This window comes from Tyto alba, unplaced genomic scaffold, assembly GCF_018691265.1.
Source record: "Tyto alba isolate M040663 unplaced genomic scaffold, T.alba_DEE_v4.0 Super-Scaffold_41, whole genome shotgun sequence".
Lineage (NCBI taxonomy): Eukaryota > Metazoa > Chordata > Aves > Strigiformes > Tytonidae > Tyto > Tyto alba.
This window is the reverse complement of record NW_024881317.1, coordinates 21284409-21303076: the sequence shown is the minus strand read 5'-3', so window position 1 is coordinate 21303076 and position 18668 is coordinate 21284409. Positions and strand designations below refer to the sequence as shown.

Here is an 18668-nt window from a genome sequence, read left to right as displayed (position 1 = left end):
AGGACAGCCTTGCTATATAGAACAGCCCGTTCTCTGTGGCTGCTCCGGCCACTGCCTCAAGTGATGGCCTAGCACAAGCTATAGAGAGCTGAGCGGAGCTTTCACCTCCCATCCTTCCCCCCAGCCATGTGAGGCATTGAGAAAGTGGAGCTGTGGTTTGCTCCTCTGACAGAGCTCTGCTGTGGGGATTTGGGAGCATTTGTCCAACACCCTGGTGTAAAGCCTATTGCCTTGTGCATCCACACAGGACAGGGCAAGGAGGGAACACACATAGCCAGTGGGCCAGGACCAGCTTTAACTAGCTTGGAAAGGGATTTGGGTAACATCCTGGCTCCCATCACTGGCTGGACATTCTCTGGGGTGGATGGGTATAAGGAGGTGGGCTCACTGCAGCCGCATGTGTCTGCAGGGAAAGCAGACCTGCAGTCCCCGAGGGCTATCGGGGTTGTCAGGCATACGGCCAGGAGGGAATTTATCTTGCACCAAAGCTGGGATCTGAAAGCCATCGTTTCTGATGTGCCCATGATTTGCTGAAACCTGCGTCTCCTTTGTCATATTTCTGTCTGTCTCTGCCTCAAATCCCAGAGCAAAGACTGAGAACTTGCTCTCAGAGAGGAGCATTTTTTTTTTTTTCTCCATCTTTAAATATTTATTCTGAGCTCTCAAGATACGCACGCTGTGATCTGGCAGTGTCTCCTGCATGGCAGAGGGAGGGCTGCCTGCTCTTCCCTCCAGAGAACGCAGGCAGAGCCCACCCCCTCCTCCCGCTGCTGCCCTGTGCAAGATCTGAGTCCGAGAGGAGTGACGTGGGGTGTTCACCTCTTCCCACACACGTGCTGATGTGGGAACAGAATCCAAGCCCCACTGATGTGCTGTGCAAAGAAGGCTCAGGGTTGTGAGTTGCGTTTTTGGAGAAGGAGCTGAGACAGAGGTAAAAGCAGCCTGGCCCATCTGGCAAGCTCCATCGCTGGGGTGGCACATCCCAAACAGCACCCACCCCTCTGTACCCTGACTGACTTTCCCTGTCCCCAGGAGCACACAGAGCTGCTGCCAGAGGCTTTCCCTCTCATCTTTGCAGCTTGTCTCGGGCTCTCAAGGTCATGCAGGTAACTGGAGCGATGCTGACAGCCTTGGCTTTGCAGCCTGAGATGCCGTGCTGTGCTCAGCTGTGGGCTTCAGGACTCCATCCCTTTTGCTTTTCTCGCTCTACTTTTCCAAGCCTTCCTGCTGCCACCACTTGGGTGCATGGATTGAATTCAGGGAGAGTGTTCCCATGCTGCTGGGATGCGTGTGCCTGGCATGCTGATGAGGAGTGAGGCTGCCCTGAGCCGTGCTGGGCACCGAGTGGCTGTGCCAGAGCACAGCCACGCTGTGGACATGGTCCTGCAGGTCCCTGAAAAAGGGGAGATGGAGTTCCAGCTGGGTGCAACCACCACCCTCCAAGCATTTCCCTGGAAGCTGGCTCTCCTGTAGACCTGGCTCACCTCTGGCTCTGCCATGGGCATGCCTGGACAAGGGAGGGAGGGGATTTTGCATCTTCTCCTTGTAATTCAAGCATGGTGGTGTTAAACTTCTAGGAGAAAAGCCAGGAGCTAGTTTCTCAGCAGCTCTGCAAGGGATGGGAGGATGTCTGCCTTTCCAGGTGAGCACACAAATTGCTACCTCTGCCTCCAGCTGTTGCAGCCCAGGCGACCCGCTCAGCAGCTGGCACTCATCAGCAGAGACGCTTGTCCCCAGTCCCTCCTGGCAGTGCCAGCCACGGGCTCCCTGGGACCTGCAAGCGTGTGGGCACTGATGCAGAAAATCCTCCACAGAGGCCTAGGATGGGATGGCAGGTGCAGCTCTGCCAGGAGGTGCTTGAAACCAGCATGTAGCCAAAGGCAAGAGGAGGCAGACAATAGCTGATATAGTAGGATTTTTTTTTTAAAAAGAGAAATAAATGCAAGCCAGCTCACTGGTACAGTGCTAACACTGGAAAACTAAACTCCAGTAAGCTGCAAAGTGGTGAGGTTGGGATGCTGGCAGTGGTTTCTGGGCTGCTTTTCTTACACCTGCCTGCCCTCTCCCTGTACCCGCCACCAGCTGGCAGCAGGACCAGCCCTCTCAACTCTGGCTGAATTTCAGACCAGAAGAGCCTCATTAGCAGCAAAAGTTTCCCCGAGTTAAGTTACTGCTGCTGTAAGAAGTGCAATTATCTCTTTTCTGCTATTGCAACTGTGGGCATTGAAGTTTGCTGCTCGTATACCGTGTCATGGCAGAGCTCTTGTGCACAGGAGGGTGCTGCCAAGAGAAAAAAGTTAAATTATAGCAAGGACATTTTTTAGAAGGAAGCTCTTGTTACAGGTTTCTTACTGCTTGGGTGTCTCAGAGGGCCAGAGCCGCCGTGCCCATGCAGAGGGATGCCAGCCCCTTCCCACCTGCCCGCCCTTCCCGGCACCTGCCTGCCCGCGGCGTGCTCGGGCTGGTGGCTGCGAGCGGGTTGTAAGGGAGGCGGAGGAGATGTGCTGTGAGATGTGCTGGTTGTAAGAGAGGCTCCTGCTCTGCCACTGCCCCTTCCTTCTCACCGTGTCTCCCTCGCCCAGGGCAGTGACACACCAGGGCTCCCCCGGCTCCGGCGGGACTATTCACTGAGCAACACGTCTGCAGGAACAGACGGTGCCAGAAGTGTCTGCTGGGAGTGAAAATAGGAGGTCTCAGATTTGTAGGAAACATTTCCTTAAGATTTAAGCTTATTCAGTCATCGGTCATTTTGGTGTCTAAAAAGTGAATTTGTGCCCGGTGTGCAATAATCCAATTTTCACATGCTCGGGAGAGATATTGGGTTTATTCAGGCCTGGGTGATCAGTGGAACACAGATCAAGCACCCTAACAGCAGTTTTGGTGCTTCTTTTATACAGAAAAATCAGAGGTCAGTACTTTTCCAAACACGCCTACTAGATACTGATTGGTTAGTGATTTACATGCTATTATAATATTGCTGTCACAATACTCCTACTACTACACATGCTCAGAGGAAGGGTCTTGAACTGAGCAGGGGTCTTTTTGACCTGTGGCTGTGTTTTTTAGTAGTATAATGAAGGTAATTCTCTTCAGGACATTTAAAAAGTTAGTTTCATTGCCAAGTTGATTAATTGAATGGTCACTTTGCCAGGTTATCAAATAACTCATCCTTAACACATCAATCCCGGATATTCTCATTATGATCCAGGATGTTCTGCCTATTTTTCCAAGTTTTAGATATCAAAGTCTATCCTTTATCAATTCCTTATTGCTAATCAAGGTCATTTCAAAACCCCATAGTTGTCCCCATATGAGGTAACCATGGCTACCAACAAATGTGAAATATATTATATCAATTAGCCCCTTTGAGACTTATGATGTTGTAAACAATGTAAGTCTCACACCATTCCTTTATAGGTTTTGGTTTGCAAAGCAATATACACTGAATTAAGCAACAAGTTACAATAATCAAAATTTTTATAACTAATGTGAGCAAAAATAATTTTTTTAACCATTTAAGATCAGGAAGCCATGAGAGTAACCAACAGAAATCTAACCTTTCTCGTTGTTTAAATTCAGATGCCACATCTTTCAGTTGTTGAATTTTCTACCAATTGAGAATTGTCTGTTAAATTAAAACAACACAACCCTTTAAAATCCTCACAGCCATGATTGTGTCTAAGGAGTAGGTAATCGATTGCCACCCTGTTTTCAAGAGTAGCTCCCCTTATTTGTGCCATTTTGCTTCCAATAGCCGTGAGTGCCTGCAAAGTATAATTTATATCTTTAACTAGGGCACAAGTAATTCTTTTTATTGTGTGATAATTCATAGCCTCTCCAACTCCAGGTGCAAATATAGCTGCTGCTGACATTTCACTTGAGCTATATAGAGTGACTTGGGAGTCACAATCCTCAGATATCTGATGTGCACTTCTCTTAACTCATTTATCAAGTTCTAAATCTCCTTTATTTAATAGCAATGGAGCCATTCTTGCTATGGAACATGGTCCTCCAGTCACATTTGCTGGTATGTAGGTATATGCCAATCTCTCACATAGTAAAAACCAGCCCATAAGTAATCTAGTATATGCCCAGGCATAACTTTGAAATTGGGTGATATTGCAGCTTAGAGGAGGCTCCAGAAGTGTTAAATTCTCACAGTTTGACGAGCAATTTATAAACTTGACACAATGCATCGCAGGGAGTGTTCCTTGCACTTTCACTCTTAACATCCTCTTTTCTTTGATTTTGTTCGCTTTTCCCATACTATATATATCACGATAAGTCAATTCGGCATCAAAGTTTCGAAACATAGTATAGTTCTTTAACAACACTAAAGGAGTTGGTATTCCTGTAAGGCAATAACTATACATTCCTCCTACTGAATTTTCTGCAGCATTACAAAAGGAAGATGTATTGGCTACTTCTCTGGCTAAAAGTTCCCAAATATTTTGATTCCTATCCCATTTTGGCATCAAAAATTGAAGCTCAATAGTATCCAGTGAAAGTACTAATAAACTCAGTAGGACTTTCAGCTCCATTTTGAACAACTTAGCACATGTATTCTTTGTATAAGTAGGTTAATATGATTATGTCCCCAACATTACGAAGATACAAAATACAGATAATCTTTGTATGCAATCTAGATGAATAAATGACTCTGCAACATTCCAGGTGCAATTCATTAATTGCGTCTTAATGTTAGTTTCAATGGTCCTTTAGTTACTGATGTCCACAGTCTAGGAGGTGTCTTCCTTATTTTAGTGTAATGGATCCAAGGTTCCATTCCTCCGAGCTTCACAGCAGTGTTCATGGTTAGCAACACTTGAGAGGGTCCTCTCCACTTCTCAAGGGGATTGTGCTTCCACATCCATAAGCAGACCTGATCTCTGGGACAGAAAGAGTGTACCGAGAAATCAAGGGGTACAGGTGCTCTTAAAAGTATGTATTTGTGGATGGAACTCAACACCTTGTTTAAAGACAAAAGATACTCAGTTAATACCTTGTTCCCTACTATATGCATTTGTTCGGGCCTCCCTGTCAGATTGACATTATAAATTTTACCATATAGAATTTCAAAAGGGCTTATCCTTTTCTCTAGTTCTGGGAGTCACTCTAATCCTCAATAGAGTAAGTGGCAAAGCTTCAACCCACTTTAATTTGGCTTCCTGGCATAATTTAGAAATTTGTTGTAGTGTTTGATTCATCCTTTCTATCTGTCCACTGGATTGTGGCCTCCAGGGGGTGTGTAAGTTCCACTTGATCCCTAGTATTTTGCTCATATTCTTGACAACCTCAGCTATAAAATGCGGACTTCTGTCAGAGAACATTCCTAAAGGAATCCTGAACCTTGGAATTGTTTCTTTTAGTAAATGCTTTGTTACCTCTTCTGCCTTGTTGGTCCAACACAGGAAAGCTTCAGGCCATCCAGAGAAGGTATCCACCAGTACTAATAAATATCGGTATTGGTTACACCCTGGCAATTCTGAAAAATCTATTTGCCAGTAGTCACCAGAAGTTACGCCTTTTCTTCCCTTTCCCGGCGGGGGTTGGGCTTGTACCTTTGGATTGTTCCTAACACAGATTTCACATTGGTTACTTACACTTTTGGCAATAAGTAACTTTTTGTCCCCTTTTGCATAACGTTTTGCTGATTCAACTATTGCTTCTGATCCCATCTGGGTTTCTTCGTGGGTTTTAATCATTAACTTTTTCATGATTTCAGGAGTCACTACACATTGTCCGTGGGGAGTAATCCACCATCCTTCATTGTCCTTTTTACACCATAGTAACTCAGCCAATTTATCTTCCTTGTCTTTATACTTTGGGGGTTCTACTTGCATTTCCCTTGATGGAATTAAAACATAAATGCCAACAAGTGCCACTTATTTTGCATCTTCATCCGCCCTCCGATTTCCTCAAATTACGTCTGAATTTCCTTCCTGATGTACTTTGCAGTGAATCACAGCAAATTCCTTTGGCTTCCGTACTGCTTCCAGCAAGTTTAAAATCTCTGCTCCATATTTTATAGGTGTACCACTAGTGGATAAAAGTTCTTTCCAAATAGTGCCATGGACATGAACAACCCCCAAAGCATATTAGGAGTCTGTAAAGATATTGACTCTTTGGCTTATTCCAGAGCCCCGGTTACGGCAATTATTTCAGTCTTTTGTGCAGAGGTATTTGGAGACTATGCTTTAATTTCTCAATCCTCAGTTAGTGTCACTACAGCATAGCCAGCCTTTCTTTTCCCTTTCACAACTAAACTGCTTCCATCAGTATATAGTTCTTCACCTGGAGTTTGGAGGGGAGCGTCTCTCAGATCTGGTGTGCTGGCATACACCTGTTCAATGGCTTGTAAACAATCATGATTAGAGTAATTTCTTTTCTCTGTTGGCATTAAAGATGCAAGATTTAGTACTGTACTTGCTTTTAAGGTGATGTTGTCCTGTTCCAATAACAGGGCTTGATTTTGTAGCAAATGACTTGGCACAAGCTAATGGTGTTCTTTTTGTTCTAATACAGTGAGTACAGCATGAGGGGCATGAATTGTTACCTTTTGTCCCCTAGTCAATCTTCTGGCTTCTTGGATGATGAGAAGAGTAGCTGCGACTGCCCGCAGACAGCTGGGCCATCCTGAACTTACTTTATCCAATTGCTTAGAGAAATAAACCACAGGTCTTCGCCAGTCTCTTAAGCGCTGAGTCAGAACTCCCAATGATACACGACCCTTTTCATGAACAAACAACTCAAAAGTCAAATTTGGTAGTCCTAAGCCTAGGGCTTTTATTAAAGCCTGTTTAACATCATCAAAACTTTTCCTGCATGCTGGAGTCCATTCTAATAATTCTTCGGGACCTTTAATTGCCTTGTATGATGGTTTTGCCAACAGGCCAAAATTTGGGATCTACAGGCATCACCATCCAGACATTCCTAGAAACCCTCTCAGCTCTTCTTTAGATTTGGGAGGGCCATTCTACAAATGACTTCTTTTCTCTCATTTCCCAGTTTTTATTGTCCCTGGGAAATTTCAAATCCAAGATAGATTACCGTCTGTCTTGTGACTTGTACTTTCCTTTCTGTTACTTGGTACCCAGCCATCCTCAAAAAATTCAGGAGGTTAATAGTCTTTTCTTTACAAGTCTCAGTAGTATCTGCCCCCAACTAGATACTATCAATTTACTGAAGAAGAGTTATTTGATTTTTCTTACCAGGCCACTGCTCCAGCTCCTTGGACAGGATTGTTCCAAAAATGGTCAGGCTATTCTTAAATCCTTGGGGTAACACAGTCCAGCAGAGCTGGGTCCATTTTCCAGTCGATGGATATTCCCATCCAAAGGCAAAAATCTTTTAACTGTTTTCTTCCAATGGTATACAAAAGAAGGCAACTTTTAAGTCTAAACCAGAAAAGTATGCATTTGATTCCTTGATAGTTGTTAACAATGTATATGGATTAGGAACTATCCGGTCCACCACCACTTGATTTATTGCTCTTAAATCTTGAACCAGTCTGTATCCTTGGTTAGACAACTTTTTTACTGGAAGGATAGAAGTATTGTGTTCAGATTGAGACTCTCACCCAAGTCCATATTTAAGAAAATTATTCACTATTGGCTCCAAGCCTTTTCTGGCTTCCATACTGATAGGTTATTGTTTCTTTCTTACCAGCCGAATTCCTGGTTTTAATTCAACTTTTACCTGTTTTACATTCTTTGCTTTTCCAGGTTTCTCGGTTGTCCATACAAAGGGAGTAACTGCATTCTTAATTTCCTCTGGAGTGTTTCCAAACTCCTCTTCTTTATTCTCTGACTCCATTGTAACAGATATATTTGAGCCTGCCGGGCATTATCTTTGGGAAAATTAACTTGAATCTTCCCTTTCTCAAAACTGATTTGTGCTCACAGCTTACCTAATAAATCCCATCCCAAGAGAGGAATTGGGCACTCTGGTACACATAAAAATTTATGCATTACTGGTTTTCCTCCAATTTTACATTTTAAGGGTTTCAAAAATAGTTTGACCTCTGTCTTTCTCGTGGTCCCAACAACAGACATACTAAATTTATGTAAAGGCCCCTTACAAATATTTATGACCAAATATTTTGCTCCTATATCTACTAGAAAGTCAAAGGTTTCATTCCCCAGATTTCCTGGAACCAGGGGCTCGGCTGGGGAGTCCTCCTTCCCTGCCCCCCGTGTCCGTCACTCAGATTCAGTTCCCATCATAAGCAAGTCACCATCAGGAGGTATTTACTGGGGCTGACTGGCTCTCTTATTTTTTTGGACACTCATTTTTCCAGTGTCCTTGCTCTTTGCAAAAAGCACGTTGATTAATTCCTAGGGCTACTGTCTGTCTGATCATATTTCCATGTCCTACCTCTTTTTCTTCGCCCTCTGGGAAATCCTCTACCTCAAGTTGATATCTGGGCATTAGCAAAGGCGGCTGCCAAAATTGCAGCTTTCTGGTTTCTGTCTTTTAATTTCTCCTTCTCTATTACCTTCTTCTCCTCCACTTCTTGATTGTTATAAAGTTTATATGCGATCTCAGTTAACTGAGAGATAGTCATTCCAGGAACTCCATCCACTTTCTGTAACTTTTGCCTATGTCTGGGGGCTGATTGTCCCACAAACAAGGCAGTAAATACCGCTTTGTTGTCCTCACTCTCTGGGTCCAAATCAGTTCACTTTCTGGCCACCTCACATAACCTTTCATAGAAGTCTGAGGGGTCTTCTGATTTTCCTTGAATTACTTGAGTTAATTTGGCGAGGTTCTTTGGCTGAGGAATTCAGTTTTTAATTCCTTATAATATTAATTGTTGCTACTGTTTTATCATTAGTTTTCCCCCATCTGTATTAGGATCCCAGTTAGGTTCCTGGGTGGGCATAAAATGTGCCAGACAATCCCTTGCATTTATCCTCTCATTCTCTGCCTTAGTTTTCTCTAATAACATTCTCTTTTCTTTTGGAATTAACAAGATATTTAATAAAACCTCTGTGTCCTGCCAATCTGGGTTACAACTTTCAACAATAATTCCAGAAGAACGATACGTCTTTTCCAGGTTGTCTCTATACCATCCAGCTGACTCCTTTCAGTTCATTAGGTCAGAAGTAGCAAATAGTACCTTGACAAATACCAAATTTCCCCCTGTACACACAGCCTGTCGAAGAGGAGCTAATAGCGTAGGGTTTTGCTGTGTTTGAGTTCTTCCTGCTATAGGGCTAAAACTATCACCTCCTCCACCATTATTTTGCCCACTATCCAGAGCTACCAACATCGGTACGTCCTCTTCTTCATCACTCAACTTGAAACACTTTTTCCCAATTCTACATGGAGAACAGCAATGGGACTCTCTATCTTTATCTTCCATCATCATCGTTACATTTGAATCAGAATCCAAAAGTTTACATATTCTTGGAGTTTCATGATCATTTCTCAATGTAAAGAATAAATCAACATAAGCAACCTCATCTCATTTGTCCCGTCGCTGACAAAACAACACTAATTTCAAAATAGTATTATATTTCAGTGACCCCTTTTCAGGCTATTTTTCCCCATCCTCCAACTTATACAGTGGCCACCATTTAGGACAATATTCAATTAGGCGTTCCCTTGTTAATGGATCTCCTCTAAATTTTCCCCAGTATTTTACAATGCACCCAGGAGGAGAACAAGAATTCATTTTAGATGGCTGAGCTCCCATATTTTTACCCAAAAAGACCATTCTGATCCATGACTTCATATATTCCAGTTGTTGCTGTCAAACATATGTGAATTTACTCATTTTACCAACAATCCCCCCTTAAGTGCATGCACAACCTTATGCCAAACAATATCTCTTTATCAAGCGTTGCACTCTTGTGTCTCTTTCCCACTCTGGTCGGGGAGAATACTCATGGAGTCCCTGATTAAAAGTTCGGTGCGCGCTGGAGTCCAGAGAGCAGGGTCTCCCCGCCAAGAGTCGGCAAGTCAATCCAGGCAAGGCCTTACATCTGTCCCACCTGGGTCTCCAGAAACTGTTGTCCCAAAACCGGGCGTTCTTCACCCAGTGTGCAAAGAGCCAACTAACACACAGAGTCGAGATATTTGTAATTATTACATGGATGCTCATGCATGGGTGCCTGTCCCAAGACCGCGCACTGTGGTCCCCAAAACTATGATTATTTATACACACAATTTATGCTTATTCAACACACTGATACATATCTACTAAGTGATTGGTCATAATCTCTACGCTTAGCACGTAAATCAGTACGCATGCCTAGTTTGCCCTCTCCACCTTCTTCTTTTGAGTCTGGGGTGTAATTAGAGTCTGTGGTCAATGAGTCGGTGGTCGCAGTGTACCCCTGCCTGAATTAACTTTCACCTAGTTTCCTCTTAATTTGGCAGACATAGGCAGTTTGTCGCAGTTCACTGTCTCTACTTCCCATTAATCCTACCTAGGCTTCTACTTTTTGTCAGGTATACACAATAATGGATTGTTTCAAGGTTAATCATCTGTTTCTACCGTTGTTCTAACAGCTAATCATTTCGTTACTTAGTGTGATCCTGGTTGTAGAACAAAACTTAAGATTCCGAGCTGCAGATTGTATGAGAAACGTTATTTTTTGTCATTTGGTAAATTTTTGTTCTTTTATCCTTTTACAACAGTTTGACCTAACAAAACCCTGCGGCACTCCATGAGCCATGGGGAAAGCTCCCAGAGCACACACAGGGGAAATTTGCAGCTGGATGTTGCAATAAGTTATTAGTGAATGGTTGGGATAAGTCATATTTCATAAAATCAGCCAGGAAAAAGATTGCTGATTAATTCTTTTTAATAAACAATGGTGAGCACTATGTCTCGGTTTAAGCCAGGCTGACTTTTACAGTGATTCATGGATTTTTCCGCAGGAAAAATCACCTTTGTGGGGATTGCTGGTGTGCGGGGTGCCTGCTTGCCTTCGTGAGTAATTCCCCCCACAAAATCACTGGGGTGTGGAAAAACGATGAACTTGTCTGCAGGAACAGCAGGGGGGACTTCAGAGGGAGGAAGGGTGTGCTTGGCTCTACCACCCCAGCTGATGACTGTATCCTTTTGAAGAGCACTGCAGGAGTGGGGGAGTGGGAATTTCACTGCCAGAAATGCTGAAGGAGGCGAATCTTGGGGGAAAAAAGACCAGAGCCGAGACGTCTGGGCTTGGCTAAGTGAGGTTGGTTGGGACCAGCTGATGCTCCCCCTTGCAACATGCTGCAGCGCTCCTCCGGCAAAGCAAACACCCGTGGAAAAGCATGTCCCAGCATCATTCCTTTCTATTTAATTTGGATTTTTCTTTATTTCCAGCACCTTGGCTTTGTGCTGGAAGCCAGCCAGCCTCCGTGGTCCTTCGTGTCGCTGAGCTCCACGGGGCCGGAGCGTGCGCAGGAGGCGGCAGCGTGGGGCTGGAGGTGTAGCGTGTGCCTGTGTGATGCTGCTTTTTAAAAACAGCCGAGGTGGGATGGGGAAATGCTGGACGAGGCACTAGTCATAGGTGTGAGCAGTGCCTGTGCCTCGGAGGCGGTGCCGGGGGCGGCGGCAGCCCTTGCTGTGGCGTTGGGGGTTGTTTTTTAGTTTGGAGATGGAAGCAGAAAAAAAAAAAGTAGTAGTTCTGCTGAGCCTAAAGTCGAAACTTAATTTGGTTTCTTGGTGAGGTTATTTTTTTTGTTCATTTGGTTGTTTTGTTTTTTTTTTTTTTTTTCTTTGACTGTTCTTGGTGAAAAATGGAGGTATTTGGCCAAAACCTTGAGTTTCCCAGAACAGGAAAGGAAAGGCGGCACAATGGTGGGAGGAGCTTGTGTAGAGATGCAGTTGGGAAGGATGAAGAAGAAGTCAGCCTGGAGGTCAGTCCAGCCCCAGGAAGCAACAGGCAGGCTGACACGTCCCTTGTGCAGTATCACCCCACGGCAGCATGGCTCTGCCACCAAATACCTGCCCGGGCCCCGTGTCCCCGCAGTCGCTCCGCAGCATTGGCAGGGGCCGCGTTCCCAGAGCAGCGTGCCGCCACCTCCTTCTCCAGCCCTCCCTCCACCACAGTGCCCATCGTGGATTCATTACGATGCCTGTGTACTTCTCTAAGCCCAATATACTTTGAATTACTGCTCATCTATTCTTCCTGACATCCTCACGCTCATAACTAGGAAGCCTGCATTACCCGTTTGCACATCTGTCAAACTGCGTGTTCCTTGGCCATTTCCAGAGATACATAAAATTGCCCGTGGTTATGACATTATTGACAACCCGCCCCATCTCCTTCCCCCTCCCTGAGCCCAAATGGCTGCCTCGCTTTATGAGGATTGATATTTGGGCAGTAAATATTTTAGAGCCTCATCTGATGAGTGTGTCTGTGCGAGTGAATACATTTCTGTCTGAGGACAGATGTTGGAGCTATCTTCATTGGAAATGCGAGGCCTTGGCTTTCTCCTTTCTGCCTTTGCAGCATCTCTGTCACCTCTCTCCAGCCCGCCCCCGCCCCCAGCCTAATGCTGCCTGTTCCCAGTGGGAAGAAAGGGAATCAGAGGGAAAAGCCAAGCAGAAGTTACCAGGTAGAACTCGCTGGGCTGGCAGAGCTCTGTGAGGGATGATGGGTGTTGATGGCCCATCACTGCAGCATCCTGCTCCTGGGCTCCCCAACTCCGTCAGCAGCAAGATTGAATTTCTACAGGCAAGTTGTTTTCCTTTCCCAAACCCGGGGAAACCACCTATTCCTGCTGTGCTGGACAAGTAGTTTCAGCCCTTTTGAAAAAAAGAAGACAAGCGTCAGGCTGTCTGTGGTTTCTAAGGGATATATTTTGACTTGGCTGGTCTGAAAAGCTGCTTAATCTCCCAAAGTTTCAAAACGTGCTTTGGTAAATGCCTCTAAAGAGGAAAACAACTCAGGAACAACACAGCCTGGGTGATCTGAACAATTTTTTTATTTTGCTGAGAAAAGCAAAGGAGCCCATTTTCAGTTCCTCAAAACGATTTGCTCTCTTTTCCTTCAATCAGCAAAACAAAAAGTGTCGCCTGATTCCTAGGGAAGAGAAAAAGCAGATGCAGCTCCTGCGGAGCGAGCCGGTGCTGGGCTGGGCTGCAGCTGCCTGTGGTTCGGGGTGACACAGCCGGGCCTGGGCTGGATCTCAGCTGGGGGCACCAGAATTCAGGGAGCTTTTAAAGTACATCTGCCCTCAGACTCTCTGGGGGTTTTGCTTGTGCTACTAAGTGGAGTTGTCCTTGCGCCCAGATCCAAGCCTGGGCTGGGACTTGGGTCCCTGCCCCTGCCCGGGGGTCTAGCACAAGCCCTCTCCCCCGCAGCGGGGTTGGAGATGGGCAAGTCAGCCCATGAATCCCCCTGCTCAATGCCTTCTGTTGCCATTTTGCTGTTTTTTTATTCTCTGAGCTTGGAGTGAGTGTGTTGAAATGTGTTAAAAAAAAAAAAAAAATCAGCTGCCTGAGGGCGGTTTTGCGACCGCTCCATCGCAATTCTTCAGAGCCTTTGTCATGAGGGCAGGAGTTTCCTGGCTCTGAAGCAGGGTGCTGCGTGCTGGGTTGGGACCTGCTGCTGGGGGGGGGGGCCAGGGTGAGGTGATGTGGGGGCTGCTGAGCTGGCACCCCCACCAGCACGTCACCTGAACGCCGGCTGGTCCCAAGGTGTGGGTGTCCTTTTCCCCACCCTCTTCGCTTGCCGACGGAGGAGCGATGTGCAAAGGGGTCTCGGCGGCATCGCTGGCTGTTTAGGGGCAGGGAGTAGGATGGAGCATTTGTGGGTTTTGCTGCTTGGGGTCTGAAGCTGTTGCATAGGCAAAGGGGGTGCCCAAGGGGTTCACGGATTTCCAGGGGTGACCTGTGGGACAGAGCCTGTCAGCCACCTCCTTGGGGGCTGCTGTGCGGGTGAGTGCAGGTGGTTGCTGGTGCCATGGAATCCAGTGAACCCCTCCCACCCAAGTTGCTCGCTCAAGGAGCGATCTGTGACATCGAGGAACTAACCTGTACGGGAAAGATTTGCAAAGGTGTTGGGGAGAGGAGAAGGTGTCCAGCTCTGCTCGCAAGGGTTTGGTGTCTCCGTCTCCAAAAAGCCTCGCTGCAGGAGCCGCACACTGAGGTGAGGAGTTCAGTGGCCTCATTTACTTGCCGATGAAGGATGCTGCCCTGGCCCTGGCCAGTCTGCTCTTTTACGGCAATATAGTATCTATTTATTTATGATTTCCGTGGGTGGTGTTTTGGATGATCTATTGAGCCAGAGTGAGATATTTTGAGGCACAGTGAGATATTTTAAAAACATCTCATCACTCTGGAAATATCCATAGTGCGATAGCTGCGTATTAGTCATTCGGAAAGGGAGTGATTTCAATGAAAGAAAAAACATTTCATCTTGTCAGAGCATTTTCACTCACTGTCTGCCAGGCAGCTGCTGTCAGTCTTCGGTCTCTGTGGCTGGTTTTACTCTTTCCAGGCTCTGCCTTTTTAGTTTATTTTCTAACAAGAAATAAAATAAACCCTCTAATGGATATTGGTAGCTATGAACTCATCAATTGTCAGTAAGAAAGAGCCTTTAAAAAGATTCAGTAAACCCTCTTTGCACTGGATTATTTCCAGTGGGATTATTTCTCCCGGGGACTATCTCCATTTGGAAGGAGAAACTCCTCCTCCAGGTATTGGACCTTGAACAAAAGCCCCTGCCTCCGACATGATTTATCCCCCTGGAAAGTGGGAGTAACTCCAATACTCTCGCACACCAGCTGGGGATGCAGAATTAGGCTCACGGAGAACAGGAGGAGAGATGGTTTTCTCCTAGGAGAAAAAAAAATCTGTAAGAAAACACAAATGATGAGGCCCCATCCTGCAAGGGAAAACAGTACAAAGCCGTTCAGCAAATGAAAAGCCAAATGAGCTGCAAAAAACCCACCACCATGGTAGCAGAGATTTTCACTTAGAGGGAATCCGCCATAAATCACCTAATATTCAGCTTTGCACTGCCATCAGGGAAAACGTTCATCATATTCTACTGGTATCTGCTCTACTTTATGTGTATCTATAGCTGGGGTTTCTATAGCACAGCCCACGCGCCCCAGGGAGGAGGTGATTCGGCCAAGATGCTCCCATTTAGTTTGATCGTTTTCTATAGTCAGGCTACGAGTAATTGCACTGTAGTTACACGGTGAATATGAGGCACTGTCTCTTTGCAGGCCACAACTGCCAGTGCCTTGTGCAACCGGTAGGTAACTGCTGAAATGACTCAAAATGATCCCTTTGTGGTTAAATGCTTGGTTGGTGCTGATACCCAGTTTTTTCGCAGGGTGTGGGATGCTCCAGCACATCTAAGGGCACCTCCAGGGAAGCCTGGTGGGAATGGGCTTGTACCCGAGCTGTTGGGGGGGAGGATATTTCTCTGCTGCCGTGGCTGCCCCTTGGCTATCTCCTTTGGGTGAGGGAGTCCTGGCTGGGTTTCCTTTGCACCCGCTGCCGGAGCCCTGCGTGCGCAGGCAGCTGCCTTCACCAGGGCTTGCCTGCTCCTCCCGGCGCGCTGCCGTGGTGGTGCTGAGCTCTGGCCGCACCCCCCTGCGTGCCCACCCCACCTCCTGCCGCTGAGCTCAGAGCGACTCCAGCCAGGGGTTTAAAATAGAAGCTATTAACTAAAGAGCAGGAGAGGGCAAGGGGGGAGGCAGCGGGGTCCCTCCGGGAGGATGCCAGCGGTATCTCAGGGTTTAGTGAGCCCGGGTGTGGTGTCTTGGAGCCTTCTCCCCAGCTCCCCTGGGAGGAAAGGGGCATTGCTCCCTGTGAAGGGAGGAATCAGTGGGGTCAGGGTGGCGGCCCATGGACGTCATCTCTCACTAAAAGCTAGGTTTGGCAGTGGGGATTCGTAAGCTTTTCAACTGTTGCCTTTAATTTCTGGCAAAATGAAATGAAAATGGCAAGCCAGGGCCGTTTCTTTCCTTTAACCTTTTCCCTTTCATGCCCACGCTTGACCCAAAATATTCTTCTTTTGGTTTGCACTTGGCACTCCCTCGCCGGGCGCTGTTAATCCAATTAACACAAGCCGACCTCTTGCATTTCTTGGCCAGAAGCAGGACTTATCACTAGCATGGTGAATCCTCTGCTCTCTTGCCCTCTTGGTGTGGCATCTTCTGCATCCCTTTGCTGGCAGCGAGCGTGTCCCCATCCCGCGCCCCTGAGTCAGCAGTATATTGCTGCTGCCGGTGTGCTATTTCGGCTTAAAAAAAATAAGAAAGTTTCAGTATTTAAAGTATTTAAGCAGATGGGAAGCCACAAACTACAGTCGGTGGAGGGAGCGTGTTTCATGACTAACAAAATATGCCAGGTAGGCCGTTCCACTTGAGATATTTTCAGGAATATAATCACTTTCACACATCTTCATAAATTTGCCAAAGTGTTAGTTTTCCCCCATATGGATCGGGGAGGATGCAGCATGTCATGACTGTTGCACAGCATCTTGAATGCTGTGTCTTCGTGGTGCTTTTTTTTTTTTTTTTTTTCTCCTTTCTTCCCCCCACCCAGGCTGTAATTGAAATAAAAGTTTGATCCCCTCTTCCCTGTAATTAGCGTGGGTAGAGGGTCATCCTTGGGTGTTTCGGTGGGGAAGCTCCTTGGCCTCCATCCAAGGCAGGGCAGAGGAGGCAGTGGTTAAATCTCTAATAATTCCCCCAGAAAGGGCTGGGGTTGGGCTGGAGCAGTGCCGGGTATGCTGTCCCCCGTGGGGTACCAGCAGTGACAGGGGGATGCTCTAAGGGAGCCCCAAAGGCTGCACCCTTCCCATTGAGCTCCTTTGAATAGGTGCCCCAGTGGGGTAAACAAATACAAAATATTTTGAAGTCATTCAGTCTCAGCATTGGATTCTTTCTTTTCTTTATGGTATCGTTGTAAAATTAAATAAAAGGACCCATTTTCTGCATGTTATTGATCTTTCACTCAAAATCTGGGCCCTTTTCCAGGAAAAATGAGCCCTTTTGTGAACAAAGAGACAGGCACCTTCCCAACAAAAGTCAGCTTTCAAATCCAATGTTCCGTGTGTTTCAAATTTCATGTTTCTGATAGGAAAATATCAATTTCACTCAAATTTGCAGAGAAATGATGCTGGGGAGAGGGGAGAATCCTGAATGGATTGATGAGCACTTGAAGGCCAGCTTGCCAGAGGGATTTAAAAGCAAAGGGAAAAGCAACCTTGTCACTGATTTTGAACAGCCTGTGTGGTGAATCCGGAGCCAGGCTGCTGGGCTGGAGGTGACCCTGATGTCCTCGTCCCTCGGGAACCTGGAGCCTTCATCCTACACTCTGCACATGGCAGGAGGGCTCAGCCTGGCTCTCCTGACCAGAACTCGGCTTCAGTGGCTTATATTCCTTATTTTTTTAATATGGGGGCTGCTGAACTGGCGTAAGTTGGTGTTGCTCTGTTACCTGGGTTGGACACCCCACCAAGAGTTGCTTGTTACTGTCTTAGACAAGCTGGGCTTTGCCAGCAGTGTTTTACAGGTTAAGTTAAATCTCTGTAGCTCATTTATTCGTTGGTAAAGCACTTGGGAATTGCTTGGGAGGAGATGTGTTACACTCCCTTGGACCATGCTAAGTGTGGATGCTCAGCTGCCGGGCAGGGCTGCCGAGCTGGCTATCCTAAATATGAGTTTATAATGCAGCCCATTGCTGCAACACCCTCATTATAATAAGGGGGGGGGGAGCCAGGAGGGGGGCTGCGTTCCCCTCCTAATCCTGCTGCTGTGTCCTTTGATAGCTCATAAATGGTTTTTTTTTTTGCATCTGTTCTCTACCTGTGCAGCAGTGATGCTCTTTTGCTCTTTCCTGGCTGTAAGGCTGAGGGGATGGAGGCAGCACTGGCTCAAGGGCATTGTTCCCAGGGCTGTCCATCTGCCACCTTGCTCATTCACCACCACTACATAAAAAGTTTGCCTGGTGGCTCCGAGCAGAGAAGTTTCTCCCCCCGCCCCGGTGGGATTGCTCCGGGTGCTTTGATCCCCGGCTGCGTGTGTAAGCTTGCTTATCTTTGGAAAGGCACGGCGGCGCTGACAAGCGGTGCAGGAGATGGGGGTTGTAGGTGGATCGTTTTTAGCAGCACGCACGCACAGAGCAGACAGCTTGGGCATGTTCCAAAACACTTCCCACGTCCCCAGGCTGAATTTTAAGAAGCTGGGGCATCTGCACATTCAAAATGCTCCGGGGTGGGGTGGGGTGGGGGGGGGGAAAGAAGGAAAAAAATCCCAAAGGCAGGCAGAGCAGCCAGCGCGTGGAAGGGGCGAGCAGCACCCAAAGGCTGATGTCTTGCTGCGGAGGGGAGTTTGTTGCAAAGGCTGAGCAGCTCCAAGCCGCTCTCCGGAGGGGCAGAGCACAGGTGAGCGTGGAGCAGCAGTCGCTGGCCTGCCTGGCGGCTGCCTGCAGGCTGGGCTGGCTCTTGGTTGAGTGGGGGGAATGGGAAGAGGAGTTTGAGTTATCCAGGATCGGTGTCTGGGTGAATGCCTGTTCTTCCCGTCCATCCGGGGTGGTGCAGCCTCTGAGCAGGTCCCTACATCTGGGGGCCCCAGAGCCTTGCAGGAAGAGGTGGGGGGCAGTGGGGGGCAGAGCAGTCTTCCTTACAATGCTGAGGAGACGGGAGTGAGCCCTGTGCTCATCTCGCCTGAGGTGCTTCCAGGGGCTGTCCGGGCTCCTGCCC

General features: G+C 46.9%; 1 protein-coding gene across 2 annotated transcripts in view; it reads left to right on the top strand.

The window, feature by feature from the left end:
* LINGO1 (leucine rich repeat and Ig domain containing 1) overlaps positions 1-18668 on the top strand; it is a 172707-nt gene that overhangs the window by 17809 nt on the left and 136230 nt on the right. The gene's annotated exons all lie outside the window — the stretch shown is intronic.